Here is a 17,021-nt window from a genome sequence, read left to right on the forward strand (position 1 = left end):
AAAGGGAATTACACTGTCTCAAAGTCATGACCTGTAAAAATGCTGCACAGCTTGTTTAAAATCTACTGAATGTATTGATATGAATTAACAGTACACCTGGATGATCCTAGATTGACTTTTGATTAAAAAAAATTGAAAAATTAGGGAAAAAAAATCCTTTCTGATTTTTAGTATTTCACATTAAACAACAGAGAACTCTGGTTTTGAGAATTGCTGGAGAGTTGGAAGGTAAAACAATGAAAAAGTGATAAAACCCTTTGCCTGAGACTTCCAATCATGTTAGAGGCTGTGTTCCATCCCACTTCTGTGGGAATATTGCTATCCCTGTGTCCCTGTTACAGCTCAGACATGAAATCATCTCTCCCTTAGGGGGAAATGCAGAGGGTGAATATCCCAAAGCTTCTAAAATTCACATAGATTACATTAATTGAAAGTATCAGTCTGCAGAAGGTGAGGGTTTGCAGGGCAAGCTGGTTTTGAGCCATAGCATCTGTAAATTCCAGGTATTCCCAAGGGTGCAGGACCAGAGCAGCCTGTCCTGGGAGCATAAATCAGGACAGAGTGGCTCAGGAAAAGATAAATCAAGCAGCTTCCAGACACCTGCTCCCAAAACCCAGAGAATCCAGCCTTGTCTCAATGTGCTCAGGAGCACAGATGGATTAAAGTCCTTCCAACTGTGCCCCAGCACCTACTGCAGATACATCACCTCTCTGAGGAATTGCTGGAGGTCACAGGTAATACTGCTGCACTCTGTTCACTCCCACACAAACACAGGGGAACAAAAGGACCTGGTGCACTACACATTTGTGACACTGTCTGAGCTCCTGGAACACGCATTTTTATTGAAGGGAAAAAATAAACATGGTGCCATATACTACTGATAAAAAAAAGATCTGTAGGAAAAGGAACTGGAGGCAAAAAAAGCATCTGAAATTCTTGTAACTTCAGTCTGGGCCAGATAACTTCCTCTGCCTTCAAAATTCAAATTACTTTGAAAAAGGTTAATTGTGATTCTTTCCAAACTCTCTGGGGTTTTGCTGTTGACGTCAACTGCAAGCTCCCAAGTCCTCCTGCACAAGCAATTACAAATTGCAATAATGTCTGCTCAGTTTTAGATCAGACAATATCTATATTTTCATCTTTTTAATTGTTCTTTCCAATAAGATCAGTTTCATTTCTATGAATACTGTATTTCTTAGATCCAGACTACAACACCATTTCAGAGCTGCCCCCCCCCAGTCAGCTAAAAACTATTAAAAGATAAGAAAAACTAACTCAAGAAAGAAAAATAAACCAACTCTCTATGTTTTCATTAAAGCTATTACTTTTTAAAGCAGAATCAGGTGCTGTTTGCATACTTCTCAATCACTCTCCCACATTCACAAGAGAATTTTCAGAGAATGTTTGTGGCTGCCATACTTTCATTTGGAGATTTCCATGTGCTGCTCTGCTCCTGAGGAACTACCTCGAGCCCTTTCACAGAGAGGCTCTTCCACAAGAATAAACCATGACCCTCTAGACAGCCTAGCACAAAAAGGCCACCAATTTAATTTGGCTTGAGCCAGTCTGTCCCCTACAGGGCACCCCAGACCCAAAGCTGCAGATGAAGATCCCTTTTAACCTTCCAACAAAAGATACATAACACCTATTAGGAGATTAATTAATGTGGTTTTCCTTTGTACTTATTACATGAATTTAAAAATACTTAACACAGAATATACTTTACAATTACTTTTTTTCTGTCTCTCTGCTTTTTTAAATCCTTTGACAGTACTTAGTGAAACATCTTTATGTAAGTCACCTTTTGAGAAATATTCATGTTCCCAAATGTCTTAAACAGGACTTTCACTGACCTTGTCATTTAGAAGGTCACTTTTTCTGTATTTAAAAAAATCAGAATTTTAAAAGAAGAAATGATCTTATGACAAGGTCAGAATATCTTGAATTCCATAAAGAAATGAATAATGAAGTCTATATAATTTATTTTAATAGGAAGCCTGAAAGAGGCTGAAATATTCATTTATAGAAAATATAAAATTAGCTTTACCCTAGAGTTAACATGTTGGGAAGAAAAGCAGCAGTCTGCATTTCCACTTCTCTCATTCCCCATCTGACATTCTAAATTCCTGGCAGATATCACCTTTATGGGGTTTCCAGCCCTCACACACAGTGAGTCCTGCACTGGCAGCCCTGTGAAAAATCCTCCCCATGAGCCACTCTGAGCTCACCTCTAGGACCACTGGAACTGATGCCCTGTGAAGGCTGCCCTAGAACAGAGCCAGACAGAGCTAAAGAATAAAGCAGGGATTTATTAAAAGCATCTCCTCAATGGATCCAACCTTGGGCAGCACAAGAGCCCAGCCAGGGCTGCACCCAAGGTGAACCAAAATGGTCACAAAATGGACAAGTGATCATGGAGTGTCTCATATCTGGAAGTTCTGCTCCATTTGCATATTGGAGTTCATTGTTCAGTTACAGCTTTAGGTTATGAAATCCCATCCTTCTTGTTTATGCTCTTGGGGCTGAAATTTGGATCATTTGTCCTTGGTCCCCAGCTAAAGAAGGAATTGTTTTGTCTCCCTAGTCTGTGAAGAAAGTTTAATGAAGCTTATCCCCTAATATGAAGCTCAGAACTACAAACCAAAGCAGTACAGAACCTGAAAAATATAAAAGCTAAAACCTGAGACATCATTTCCTTCTTGGAAATTGGTATAGCTCCAGGGTGAGGCCATAAAAACTGGCCCAAGTCAGTTAAATTATTCAGCTCTGTGATGCAGCATTTGCACCCAGGCTCTGAAACACCACGGTGAGGATTTAGGGCTCCCTGTACTCCATCAGCACTGAAGGAATTAGCTGGGATGAGCTGACTCTGCTTGATAGCAGCAGCCAGGATGCAGGTGGGAACAACCTTAACTGGCAGGCAGTGCTCTGCCCCTCGCATCCAAGGGATGGGGATTGGGACAGAAAACTGAAGGAGCACCAATTACGTGGCAGCCTCGAGGCAGGACCATCTGACAGGAACTTCTGACAGAATTTCTCCCAAAACAACAGCTCACCTGGGACACAAGGACCTCTTGGAAGAAGGATTTCTGTCACCTCAGCTGCTGCCCACAAAAATTTCCTGCCTCAGGGGGCATCTGGAGGATTCCACTCAGCAGAAGCCAGAGAAAGATCAGGCTCAGCTCACAGGAAATCTCAACAGACAGAAGTTTGTGTGATTGTTGAAATCCTGGAGTGCAGTTTTCAGACGCGCTGTATTTTCTTATACTCCACTGGTTTAATTAAAAATACTAGTCAACTTCAAAAAATTAAAAAATCTAGATATAGATATATTCTAGATATACCTTGGAGTATTCAGAACCCTGTAGTACTTTCTTCCAGTTGTAAATTCTTTGATTCTTGGAAATAAAGCAGTAGTGGACAGGCCATAAACATGACACAGGCAGCAGTCCCATCCCAGAGTGAATCAGCCCAGGGTCTGTCTTTCAGAATAAAGAAACAATAAATAAAAGCCCTCAGCCTCTGCACTACCCACAAAGACCAGATACAGCCATAACATGCAAGAGTCTTAAGAGATTAACCATTCATCCTTTATGATCATATTTTTCTGCCTATTGACTTTACAGTTTCCGTACAATCATGGACAAATTGTCTGACTTAGAGATTTTAAGCGAGTTACACTCAGGTAAGCACATAAATTTACATATTTAGTGATTCAGTCCTCACACAAATCAGCCACTTGATTTCTATATGTGCCTGCATGACTAAAGAGGAATAAAACAGTGTCTATTCACAGCAGGACTGGCACACAAAGTAATTTCCCAAATTTCCTCAGCATCCTGTGGCATGCATGGCCACTGTTCACACCTGTGAAACACTGCTATTACAGCTAAAATATTTGACACATATATAATTGTATCTATTATTTCATATCTCCTTCATACCACCTAATTGAACAGATACTATCATTTAATCCCATTTGATTTAAAATTAGATTTTTTTTAGTAATTTCCTTACTCTTAAATACCTTCTGAAGTACTACAGGAAAATTTTCCTTTTTAATTTCTTCTGTGGCTCTTAAAATGCAGGACAGTCCTTTTCCCATATTGCCACCTCCTCCGTGCAGAGAATTTCCATTACATGACTGTACGTGAGGAGTATGTTTATGTTGTGTATAATTAATTCTATTTCTCACATAGAGACACCTAAGAGAAGCACACTGGTAGCAGCAGTGACTGTGATGGGGCCAGAGACCATGGAAGTGTGGGGAGAAGAGAATGGTAGCCAGGGAAATGGAACTGGTTAGGAGGGGAAAAGGGAATATTAAGTCTATATTCCATCATGTTTATAACAGCAGTTGCTGTTTGTATTTCAAGCCTTCTTTAGCAATCAGTAAAGTGTCAATTTTCATTCTCCTCCACACAGACACAAGGAGCCTAATTTTCAGCAAGATGTTAGCAATAAATAATTTAAAACTTTGTCAAGAATGGATGGGGTTTAACTGCCTGTGCAGCCAGTTTGACAACTTGAGAGGCAGGAGCAAAGCACTGGTAAGGGTGACAAATCCTGTGGCTGCTGCAAGGAATCAGAGAACCTGGAAAAGCAGCCTATAATGATCAAAAAAACAGAGGTACAGGAAACAGCCTCAGATCAGCCCATCAAATGCATTTATACTGCACAGAGATCCAAGGGAAGGCTCAGGATGCAGCCTGGAATCTCGGGATCAGCCACAGGGGGAACACTCATTGCCACCATGACTTTTGTGCTCTAAGGAAGAAATAAATGCTCAGCTGAGTACCTGCTCCCCCCAGGAATTGTAACACAGGCTCTCTCTCAGCATCTGCCATCAGGCACATCAACCCCTGGCAATGCTGGCACAATTTGTTCCTCCTTTGGAAAGTATTTGTCCTGGGCTGCCTGAAGCTGGGCTCAGCACTGGAATCATCTCAGACATCAATCTCCCCTTACATCAGATTCCATGCTTGAATGAAATGCCAGGGATTTAGTCTCTAATGTGTCTCAAAGCTTTTGATGCAGTTGTCTTGAGAGCTGCTTCTTTCTGCCTAGTGATTCATGTTTTGTATTGGAAGTGATTTAATCTCTTCCTAATAATCTATGGTTTATGTACACAGGGCATCCCTGACTGGCATTTTTAGGGTCCCAGAAAGCCTGTCTTTAAAGACAGATTCAAATACTCAAAATCGACATCTTACTGGAAAAGTAGAGAAAGACTAATTATGTCAATTACTCCTATATTCTGTTCAATTTTAAAAATTGGGATTTTATTGGCAGGTTTTAGCATCTTCATTATTAAGAAGGACAATGAGAAGGGTTGCATTCTTGTTTAAGATTAGAAATATGCTGCTAAGTTTTTCACATCTCTGCATTCTAAACTGTGCCTCTCTGAGACAGTATATGTACCAGGATTTTAAATTATTTTACACAGAAACATACTCCATCCCCATCTTTTTCTATTTAAATACCAAATAATTTTCAATTTGATATTTCCTAAAGCAGAAGTTTTCTGTCTCTTCACACAGACTCTGGACATTATTTTCATTCTTCCTCCATCTTCTAAATCTGTTTCAATTAATTTTAAACTCAATTGCAAGATGATTTTGTGGCTTATAAAATCACATGTGCAGAACTTGAACCTTTAGAGGTCTGCAAATTGACAACATCTAAGACAGTAAAACTGGTCACTTGGTAGGAAGTTAAGCTCAGGCTTGTTTTCATTATAGCCAATCTTAATCAGAGGCAATAACTTTCCACTACTAATAGCAAATTAAAGATGGGAAATGGACATTTATAAACCACTGCTTATTTTAAAAGTTAATTGAGAAGAACTTTCATGAGGTAAAAGAGATTTGTCTAGTGCTTTCCAAGCTAGTCAGCCTCAAAGCACCAAAACCCTGCATTGCTGCCCTTTATTATTAGTTATTATGGCCACAGCAGCTTCCCTCTTTCCCCACTGCTCTGTAGAAAACCCCAGTAGCTGATAAACCCTGCAACACAGAAAAGGCCTCAACAACTCCTAACTGTTGCTAGTCTAGCATAGCTCCAAGATTTTGAAACAGTATTTAGAGGACAACCTCTACCACTTCACCCAAGAGAAGAAATTCTGAGGCAAGTATCTGTGCATCACTGCATCAGTGTATATTATAATGTGTATTTGCATATTAAATCTAATTCAATGCTGGCAGTGGCTCAGCAGACCATTGTTGTTCCTGAAATGATATCAACCAGGAATCACTCAAAGATGCTGAAAATCAGTTGAGTAAGGATAAGAGTTAGGGTTAGTCTTGGAACAGGAATAACTAATGATGCAAACACAGGGAGAAGAACAACTGGGCAGGCAGCAATTCTGCAGAAAATAATCTAATCCATGAGAAACTGAATCTAACTGGGCCTGCTGCAGCACTGGGAGGGTCTGTGTCAGTGACTCCCACTCTCTGTCTGATTTTGCAGGACGATGCTCAAACACTGTCAGGCGTCTCAGCTGGGAGATGTAATTAGCAGCAAAGGGACTGTGCCCTCCCACACTGCCTCTGGCAGCTCCTGAATACTTCAGACCTGCTGCTCTTTCAAAGTAAAAACAAGAGGAAAAAAAGAGTAGCAATGTCAAGCTCACCTATTTGCTATTGGCCCATTTTGGTTCAAGTCATCCAGGAGGTGAGAGGTGATGGAGCAGTTCCCTAAAAGCTTCTTGATTCCAACTGCTCAGCTACATTTGAAGGCAGCTGCACTGCAGAGTCAAACATGAAACCTGGGATCGGGATTTGGAATTCACCAGTCTGACTTGGCCTTTTAGTGGTGAAATAGTTTTCATACAGGCTGGAACTGCTCAGAAACAGGTTAGAGTTTAGCTACCTCTGCTTGGGAAGATTTCAAATGTGGCTTGTCCCCCTTTCAAACCTGTTGGATGTCAGAGATGACAATTCACTGCAATCCAGCTGCTGGACCAGCCCACACACACTCAAGTAGTTCTCAATACAAGCTACAATGGGTTTGAAGTTGCAATGAATATATTTCTAGACTTACTACTTTTTCAAACTGTGCTCCTTTTTTGGATACGTTTCTATGTGCTTGTCCTAAAAAAATGATAAAAATATAGAAACGTTACTTTGAGATCTATTGTAAACTTTGGGAGAAGATTTCTGAACTGAACATTGCATTCTTGTCCCTAGAGCAATTTCATCCCAACCAATTATAAAGAAGTAAAAACTTGTATGATTCCAAGATTCAGGGTGGGATGGGGGTTCTGTGAATTAGTGATAAAAGACCTCTCTGAGAGAGTTTCACCATGAAGATTAGCAGCTCCTAGGTGACCACACAAAAGTTCCCAGGTACTAAATTATGACATCAGTGCATTTTCAGATATTCCCTTATTCCCATTTTGATTCCCTGTGATGCATAAAAAGAGTCAGTAGTGTTCCAGCACCTGGGATCCACACACACCCCACAGCAAACTCTGAAAACCTTGTACTCAGGTTTTGGCTCTGCAAATTGCTCAGACTTCAATTTGGGATTGCCAAGAGGCCTCAAGTGACTCCCTACTTATGTGGGTATGTTAATTAGCACTTATAACTTCACTGAATGATTAAACAGGGACATTAAAATGAATATTTACATGTACTGTTAGAATTTCCAGGTTTTTTCCTCTTAAAAACTGAATTTACAGTACATAACCTCATTAAACAGAGCCCTGTGTATGCCACACTGGGGATGCATCACACCAGCTTTACATATTCTCAGCCATCTTTCTGGGAATTCAGAGTACCCCTCTTTCTGTAGGCATCAGGAGTGAAATAAAACTGCTTGGATGGGCAGAGGACATAAAACAGACATAACAGACAGAAATAAAGCAACATCAAAATAGCAGAACACTTCTGCTTGAGCACAAGCCTTGAGCTGGCACAAACTGCCCTTTCCAGCACCATGGACTGGACAGGCAGCAAAACCTTCTGAGTGGGGCTCAGATTCAAAGGACTCTAAGGCAAGGAGGAGTTGTGGTGTTGCAATGTCACATCATTCTGTGATGACAAAATACTTGCTTTGAAGGGTAAGGTAAAAACCTTAACTTGGACCTGCCCCAACCTCAGTCTTGGAAACTCATAGTTACAAATCCCGAATTTGCATTTCTTCATAATGTAGATGTTTTTCCTAGCATTTGTATTTTCTTGGTAGACTTTAATTAACTTCTTGCTATGCTCATAAACTTGGAGAGGATTTGCTTTAAGCTTTTACATCTCCAGCCTATATTAAGATATTTTAATCTTTAAACTCCTAGAACATTTAACGGATTTAAACAATTTAAGAAGGAAGGAAAAGGTGCTGGCAAAATGCACCCAAACTGAACAATTTTGAAAATTTTATCTTAAGATGGTCTAGAAACACCTGAATTGACCCAATCACAACAGATATGTATTTATTTCCCATTAAATAAAACATGGCAAGCTGGAAAAGAAAAAGATGGGGAGCATGGGGGATGGAACAGAAAGAGCTAACGCAAACTGAAGCATACAAAGACTGCAGTAAACAGAAACTTAAAAGGCTGCTTCAGGGAAGCAGCTTTTTGAGTCCCTTGAATTAAGAGGTTGGGCTTTCAAAACATGCTGGGGAAAATGGAGTATTATACAGAAAGCAAATCTAAAAAGAAAAGTGAAAGGTAAATGTTATGGGGAACTGAAAGGAAGCACAGTCATGTACAAAAAGAGATGCTCCTTGTGGTACATGGCGGACCTGACTTTAAAAATGCCTCTGTCTCTCTGTATTATTCATATTTCCAATTACTGTTTTTATCTACAATGAGAGAGCCCTTCTCTTCCACTTGAGGATTAATAGTGCACCCTTCAGTATTGCCTCCACCCCATAAAATACCAGTCCTTCCAGAGTGTGACAGGAGTAATTCCTGCAGGTAATCTCCCCTTTTAGTCTGACAACTAAGAAAACATCCCTTTCTGCTCATCTCATTTTTACCCACACAGAGAACTTCAGGTAGATGGAGAAACCTGGCTGGTGCTGGTATCAGAGGAACTGAAGGCATGACAGACACAAGTCTTTCCTGACCCACATGGGGCTGGAAGAAGACCTGTATCTTGAAGAGCAACTAAATACAGATTTTGGAGTCCCATTCACCCTCCAAGCAGTAGTTCAAGTTCTTTCCCTTGTGTGGAAGCACTGCCCTCCCTTGTAAGCACCCCAAGGCTTGACTCTCTCTGGGCCTTGGTTGTGCAGAGTGCAAAGGAGCATATGGAATCCCCACTTCTGTGCTCTTCTTACCCTAATTTTGTTGCTCATAGCAAGTTTAAACTACTTCAGCATTTCCCTCCTTTCTTCTGAAAAGAGGTAGAGACAATGTCATTCTAGTCAGTCAGATTGTTTCTAAAAAACAAATATGCAACAGAGAAAGGGGAAGTTTTAGTTTTAAACTAAACACAAGTTTGGTTTAGTTACAAAACACAAGTTAGTTACTAAAGTTTATTTTAGTTTTTGTTTTATCATCCTTTTAGCACGTACAGAGAAAGGTGAAAAATCTCAAGCTCTGCTGCAAATATGTCCCCACAGACTTGCAGCACACACTGGGCTACAAAGTCCCCTCAGGAAAGCTCAGATGAAAATTCTCAGCTACCCAAACATCTGCTCGTTGCAGGGAGCTTTAAATGAACTTGCAACTGTCCAGACAATCTTCATTTGCCAATGCTCTGCTCCTCAGAGATCAGATAATCCCAAGATTTTTTTTACTTATGAGAATAGGCAGCAAATAATTAATGTAGTTGCTTACTAAACACTTCAACTTTATGGATTCCCTCCCCTTACAGAAAGGGAGAACAGCTCCTGCCATATTCCTTGTGCCAGCTGTCAAGTATTAGCTATGGGCTAACATGGCTTTCAAAACTTTATCATCCAATGCTGCTAATTAGCCCTAATGGACCCAAGCAATATAAAGTTCTTTGATTGGTTTTCTTTGGATATTATTTCCCTCGAACAGATTTTAAGCCGTGGGCAATACTGTTCTCTGTGGCTGTATCCTTCTGCTGAGCTCCCACTGGTCCAGTTCTGTTGTTAGAAAAGCAAAGCAAACCCACGAGGGTCACAGGCTGGACCATTTTACAGAGCAAAACACAATCTGCATTTCCTAACAGGAAGAGTGTCCAATTACCTCTGGGTTGTCTGCATCACCGTCTGGAACCAAACCGTTCCAAATTCTGCTCAGCTCGCTTTTTGGAAATAATGGATAGAGAGCTGTTCACTGAGATTTTATTGCCAGACATCAGCATTTATTTCCTCCAGCACATCCTAACAGTTCATCTGACTGCACGTGGCCTTTGTTTTGTGCTCCTTGTGTTTCTTTCAATGCCCTGGCTTTAACGGGATCGCACAGAATTCCCATTACAAATCCAGGAACAGAGACCAGCATGGCCAGGCTCTGTTCAGGTTGCTGCACACAGAGCACAAGAGCAGCTCTGGGAGCACTTCCCCTCCTGGGACCAGCCAGCACTGCAGAACCTTCCACAGCATCTGAACGTGGCCAACAAACAGTCCTGCTCATTTTTCCTCTGATCTGATGCCCTATGAAGGCTGCCCTAGAACAGAGCCAGACAGAGCTAAAGAATAAAGCAGGGATTTATTAAAAGCATCTCCTCAATGGATCCACCTTGGGCAGCACAAGAGCCCAGCCAGGGCTGCACCCAAGATGAACCAAAATGGTCCCAAAATGCACGAGTGCTCATGAGGGCTCTCCCTCTCCATTTGCACATTGGAGCTCATTGTCCAGTTACAGCTTTAGGTTATGAAGTCCCATCCTGCTTGTTTTTCCCTCTTCAGCCCACATTGTTTGTGCTCCTGTGCTGAGATTTGGATCATTTTTCCTTGGTCCCCAGCTAGAGAAGGAATTGTTTTGTTTCCCTGCTCTGTGAATAGAGCTCACCATCCTTTAATGTGAAGTTCAGAACTGCACACTAAAACACCACAGAATCTGAAATATATAAAAACTAAGACCTGAGGCATCAGATCCAAGCTCTTTCTTCTCTCTTCCTCCTCTTCCCTCCCCACACAAGTGCATCAGATCAGACCTCACTTGTCAGCAATGGACCTGCTCCTTGAATCAACAATGTCAATTATGAAACCCATGCTTATGCTGAAATGGACAGAGAAATAAAGAATGGTGTCCATACAGAAAAGAAGTCTGGACAAAAGGGTTCAAAGAAATAGTGGAATCTAAGTAGAAAAGCAATCCTATTTCTAGCATGACAAAAACATAAGCAGATAGCAATGGAGCAATGAAAAATAAACCTGTAGGTATGGGTTGTTTTCTTCAGCCAACATCAATTATTTATTTTAGAATGACAGCGCATCAAATTTTACATATTCCTCTAACAGGCGTCTGTGTCCTTTTGTGGTACGTTATTCAAAAGATCAATAATTCTGATTTGAGAAATTCCTGTAGATGTTCTCTCCTAAGATTACTTTAAAGATGCCACAGGTAACATTTACCTGCAGGAAATGATGCACTACCATCCTACTTAAAAATCCAAAAACTAAAACTTAAAAGCAAACCATTCTTCAAGAAAACTTGTGAATTTATTTTGAAAATGTGTTTTTTAAAACAAAGAGAATGAGATCTTAAGATTGTAACTAAGGTGTGTTGGCAGCTGCCTGTTTAATATGAGTCAAACCTCAAGAGTCAAAAATGCAAAATGAATTAATGTTTCAAAACTTAGAAAAGAACTTATCTTCCATAAGTCAACACTTATGGTTCTGACCCTCTTACCTTGAGGTAAATTGGAAAAGCATGGAAAGGGTCAGAATGATCAGAGATAAAAAATTGTGTCAGACCATGGGATGACTCGATTAGCATCTTTCTGCCAGGAAACAGAAACCAAGGTGGAAGAGATTAGAGGCCTCTAAAATCCTGTTGGGCAGAACTCACTGCTCCCAGTCTCTTCCTTCTTGTGATTCAGAGGCTTTTGGAGGAAAAGGGTAGTTGTCATTCCTGACTGTGCTGTGTGAAAAGCTCCACAGGATGAGTTAGTGAATGGCAGGTATCCATTGCATCTCCAGTTTTAAATCAATGGGATCCACAGTGATAACTCCCTGCAGAACTCAGCAGTCCTTAAGAAGAGCCATTCCTTACCTCTGGTGTCATCTGTCAGCAAGCAAGCAATGGCACCTGCTTCTAACAGAAATTTAACCCAAGGAGAAAGAAAACAATCAGAACATGCAAATAAACTAAACTTCTGGGAATTTACCTATATTTTTCAAATGTAAAATTCTAAATTCTTAAATCTGAACAGTTTGGTGGTAGATCATGTACCTCCAGCACGGTAATCAAAATTGTCCCAAAGCTCAGCTCTCAAACAATTTTCTAAGATCTAAGCACTCAAAGTCCTGCCAGTTGTAGAAGAAGTGGAAAGGTGGCAGCTCCAGCAGCACTGGATGCTCAGGAATTACCTTCACCCACCTGGTACAGCCAGCCTTTGGCATCAGATTTCCTCCCAGAAGTCAGGCCACTCCCAGCAGCTCAGCCTCTGAAGGACTTCCTCATTTTCTATATTCATCTCACCCACCAAGATGCAGCTACACCTAAGGGTCAGGAAAAAAAATTAGTTCAATATTTGTTCATCAAACTACTAAATCTGCTGAAACTAAAGCTTCCCAGAAGGATTTGGGATATACAACTTGCTCCAAAAGAAAGAAAGCTGAAGGAAATGTCTGAAAATGCCACAACAGCTGCCACAAAAGTGCCCTCCTTCACAAACTTCTCCAGGAGTGGTTCTACCCTGAACACTGTGAGGAAAGAGAACTGCAAAACACAACTGGTTATGTCACTTCAAGAGGCCCATGACCATGGAAAAGATCCTCTTTCCATGGGACAGAAGGGAAAATAATGTTCTAACTGGAGATCTCTGGTCTCCCACCATCTACTTTAAGACCTGCTTAGAAACAGTTTTGCTGCAGCTTAAGCTTTAAAGGTCAACTTTTCACAGCACCTCAGCTTAAGGCTTTGAGTGTTTTAGCTTGGATTTGAGCTGGGTGAAGGAACATCATTTCAATTTCTTAACACCTTAAGTGCTTTATAATCAGATCAAACGCACAATATCAACAGCAGCACTGTTGCAAGCTAACTTGATTTACACTTTGGGAAAATTCAGAAGGGCAGAAATCAAATTAATGTGTAGGGGCATATTAAGGAAGAAAGAACAGTGGTTTGTCATCCCCATTTTCTGTATTTAGCATCTTACAACAAGAACGGGGCTTCTAACCTCCAAATCATGATGTGAGAAAAGGTAACTGCTATTTGAAGTGACTGCTTCCAAAGACATAAAAGTTATAATGAAGGTTATAGAGACAAACTGAAACTTTTAAGAGAGTAAAGCAAATAATGGAGGACAATTTAATGCAGCTGGACAACTTATTCCATTCCATTCCACCAGCTAGTAGTATACTGCTAATGAGCAGCTTCACATTTACAATTAAATGTTACTTAAGTGGAAATACTAATACATTGTTGGGGACAATAAATATATCCATAAATCCAACATGCTATTCCTTACATTACAAAGTTTCCTGGGATTAAATGCCAGCTAAATCCCAAAGCACCTATTTCCCAAATGGTAACTTAGGCTAGGCAAAGCTCATGGACAACACCTTTCAACAGGAGCGTGCAGCAAAGCTTTACAAATGGTATTTGGTACCCAAGGCAGGAACCCCAACCTTTGAGGGTTCTGGCCACTGTTGCAGGCAAGGTGGAAAAAGAAACTTCAAGCCCACTCCTTGCAGTGCCTTGAAACAGCTGTGCAATGGGCAGGTAACTAGGGGACTGTGTTTTAGGATAGCTCCTGCTGGCACAGTAACAGTGAGTGCTGATGTTCAGCAGGAGCTCCAGGAGGGTGTCAGCTACCAGGGAAGGAAAGAGGAGCTACAGCAGGGCCTGGGGAGTCCCAGCTCTTTCCCTCTCCCTGCATTAACCCCTCCTCAGCAGCCAGTCCTCCATCCCTACAAGGCGTGCTCCGGCTGCCTGGGGAATGGAGGAGCCAGCCGCTGCTCCTCAGAGAGCTGAGCAGAGTCAGCCTGGCCTCACCTCCATCTGCTCCTGCATCAGGACTCTCTCTCCAAGCTTCTTAAGATGAACTCAGGATCTTACAGTGCGGGGAAAGATCCTGAGGAAAAATCTCTTCGTTCTCTACCATGCCTCAAAGGTGGCTCAGAGCAAGTCCTGTTGCTTTCTTTAGTTTTCTGAGCCTCCTGCCTTTGCTGATATATATGCAAACAGCACATACTGGTGGATAAACAGCTCCTCATTTCCTCCTTGCTCTGCACACCGAGTAATTCCAGACTTTGGAATTTCCAGGCAGGTGCACTAAGCACAGGGATGAAAAAGCTGCACTGGGAATCCTCAGAAAATGAACAAGGATGAACTTTCCATGCATAGAGAAAACATGGAATATTCTTTTGTGGAAAATTATGTATGTAAATATTCCCCTACTTGCATCCTTAGTAGCAAAATTTCTGCTTTATGTGTAGACTGGTTCCAAAACAGTCTTTATTTGCAACTAGAGGTAATTTATAAAGACTGAGTGAATAAAAAGAAAGATGTATGTTCTGGAGAGGTATTGCCACAGCTGCAGTTCAACTAGCTGGATGGAAACTTCCATGGTAATTCCTATTTTAAGATAGTAACATGGATGAAGGAAAGGGAAAAAGTAACAATATCAATTCTCTTCTAAGTGTGCTTATAGAAAGGATTACCCTGAAGAGTTAAATACTATTTCTTAGTTCTAAACCTCATATATAAATTCCTGTCACAGCAAAGAGTACAAGCTGTGAGGACATGAAAAAGATAACCAGCGTCCCCATCAAATATTGTGCTTATTTCTTGTAAAATTTAGATCAAGATAACTTTCTCATTGCTGTAGCACTACTGGATTGTTTTCTGCTTCTGGTTTGCAATGGGCATAAACCTGAATGCTGACTTTTAACAACAGGCTATTGAATAACCACAGGAACGAAACAAAAAAATGTCTTATCTAAAGCTGGCATGAAATTAAACCACTCAGCGTAAAGCTGCTATGACATTAGAATTCGTGTTGTAAAGATCTGTTCACCACAAATTTCAGCTGCACTGAACAAGACCCTCTAGGCTCATGCATACAAAGCAGCCCTCATGTCCCCTGTTCAGCTTGTTATGAGGCTTGGGAGGAACAGCTGAAACTCAATTTTTCCAGCTTTAAACTGGAAGCCAAGGATTCTGTTATATTGTTCCTTTTTCCTGCCTATAACTAAGAGCACACTGGGAACGTGCTCATCCACAGCCTGGTGAAGGGAGAGTGCTCCCATGCCTGCCTGCTGTGCACTGGGGCTGTAAAGAGGACAGCAGGCAGGATGTGCCAAGGGACAGCAGGTACAGCCCCTCCACAAAAAATACAGGAAGTTCAAGGGGACTGCTGGAGTATTTTGGTGGTTGGTTCATGCAAGTAGATTGGGTTAACTCTTCCAAGATGACACACTGGCTCTCTAAGCTCCTGGGGAAACAGACCTTTGCTTCCAGAAAACAACAACAATAGAAGAAATCAAATCATGCCGGGGTTATTTTTGCTGGACTGGCCATTTCTCTGCAAAATACTCAGAACTACAGAAGCAGAGGCCTGCAGTGTACAGGGCTTTTTTCCTAGCCAGGGCTAACATGGGACAAGCAGCCAGCGGTAGTGCATGGCTCCTCTCTCCTAAAGCACTTTACCCATTTGCTTCTCGTAAATGGGAAAGGCCAAAATGCTCTGCACTTTCATGTTAAAATCCTGGGACACAGGACACCCCAGAGCATCCTGAAGAAGGTTCTGCTATTTGTTTCTGAAATCTGTCACTGGAAAAGCTTTCCTACAAATTTGTGTGAGCTTCCTCTAAAGGAAAATCAAGACGAGTCCTGGCTGGAGTACAAGACTGAAGGAGGCAGGTGAGAACAGTTGTACTTAAAAGAGCACGATGAAAAATGAGACATGTGAGTACTACCATCAAATTGAATCTGCCCTAGTATGAGGAAAGAGCACAAAAATCCTCAGATAACCTGGCACAATTGCACATACACAATCCCAGTTCAATCTGGAGTTTTCAGACATATCAACTAAAACCATGTACCAGAGCAGATACAACCCAGAAATATACAGTTGATCTGGAAATTAAGGTAAATTATCCTATTTCTTTCAAGCATAGAGCCCACAAACCCAATATTTTGGTTTCTGATGTCTTCTGAAAGCCAAAATCATCAAAATCATTAATTCACACAACAGACGCTTCTCTTGAAAACATGAAAAATGCTTTGAACAACATTCCAAAATAAGTACTCTCTTTATATGAGAGATAACTCTTGAGAATTTGTTCTACTACAAAGAACCCTCTTAACTCAAGTCTTCTGCTTCAAACAATACTCTCTGATCAATAAAAATCTCACACTGCAGTGGTTGTCTCAGCGTGAGCTTTCAACAGCCACAAGGCAATTATTTAAACTACACTTAGGATGATCTATGAAATAACTGAGGAGAATGAACCCTTTGGAGAGGGATGAATCAACAACAGAATGAAAATGTGCATCAAGACTTGCAGTCTCTCCCAGACAGGATTTCCCAACAGAGCCAATGTACTTTACAGCATTATGAGGACTGTGCAAACTCTTCAGTTGTATGTCAGTGAGTTTGCTCTTTATTGAGAATTCCTGTAAGGAAACCCAGCCATGCCTGGCACAAAATGAGCCCAGATCCACATCTTTACAACCTGCCTTGATGGTCCTTCAGAGCAGTGTGTGGTGCTCTTGCCACAGAAGGGAGATAAAGCCACTGTTTTGTCTTGAGCACTGTATAACACAGGGCCAGATCCACACTGATAAAACAAATGGCTGAAATTCCACACATACACCCCCTTATGAAAGCTGAATTGCTGAAAAGATATTATGGCTTTTAAAGAGGTAAAACAATGCTCACCCCTAGGTCAGGAGTGGCTCTGTGTGGTGGAAAAGTTTTTCCCCTAAA

At 41.1% G+C, this 17,021-nt stretch overlaps 1 long non-coding RNA gene across 1 annotated transcript in view; it reads right to left on the reverse strand.

Annotated features, from left to right (window-relative positions):
* The window catches only part of LOC144246565 (uncharacterized), a 76,512-nt gene that overhangs the window by 34,100 nt on the left and 25,391 nt on the right, over window positions 1-17,021 (reverse strand). Inside the window, exon 2 of the long non-coding RNA XR_013340223.1 lies at window positions 12,464-12,585. This is a non-coding gene — a long non-coding RNA (uncharacterized LOC144246565). The remainder of the gene's footprint in view (window positions 1-12,463; window positions 12,586-17,021) is intronic.

This window comes from Lonchura striata, chromosome 7 (genome assembly GCF_046129695.1).
Source record: "Lonchura striata isolate bLonStr1 chromosome 7, bLonStr1.mat, whole genome shotgun sequence".
Classification (NCBI taxonomy): domain Eukaryota; kingdom Metazoa; phylum Chordata; class Aves; order Passeriformes; family Estrildidae; genus Lonchura; species Lonchura striata.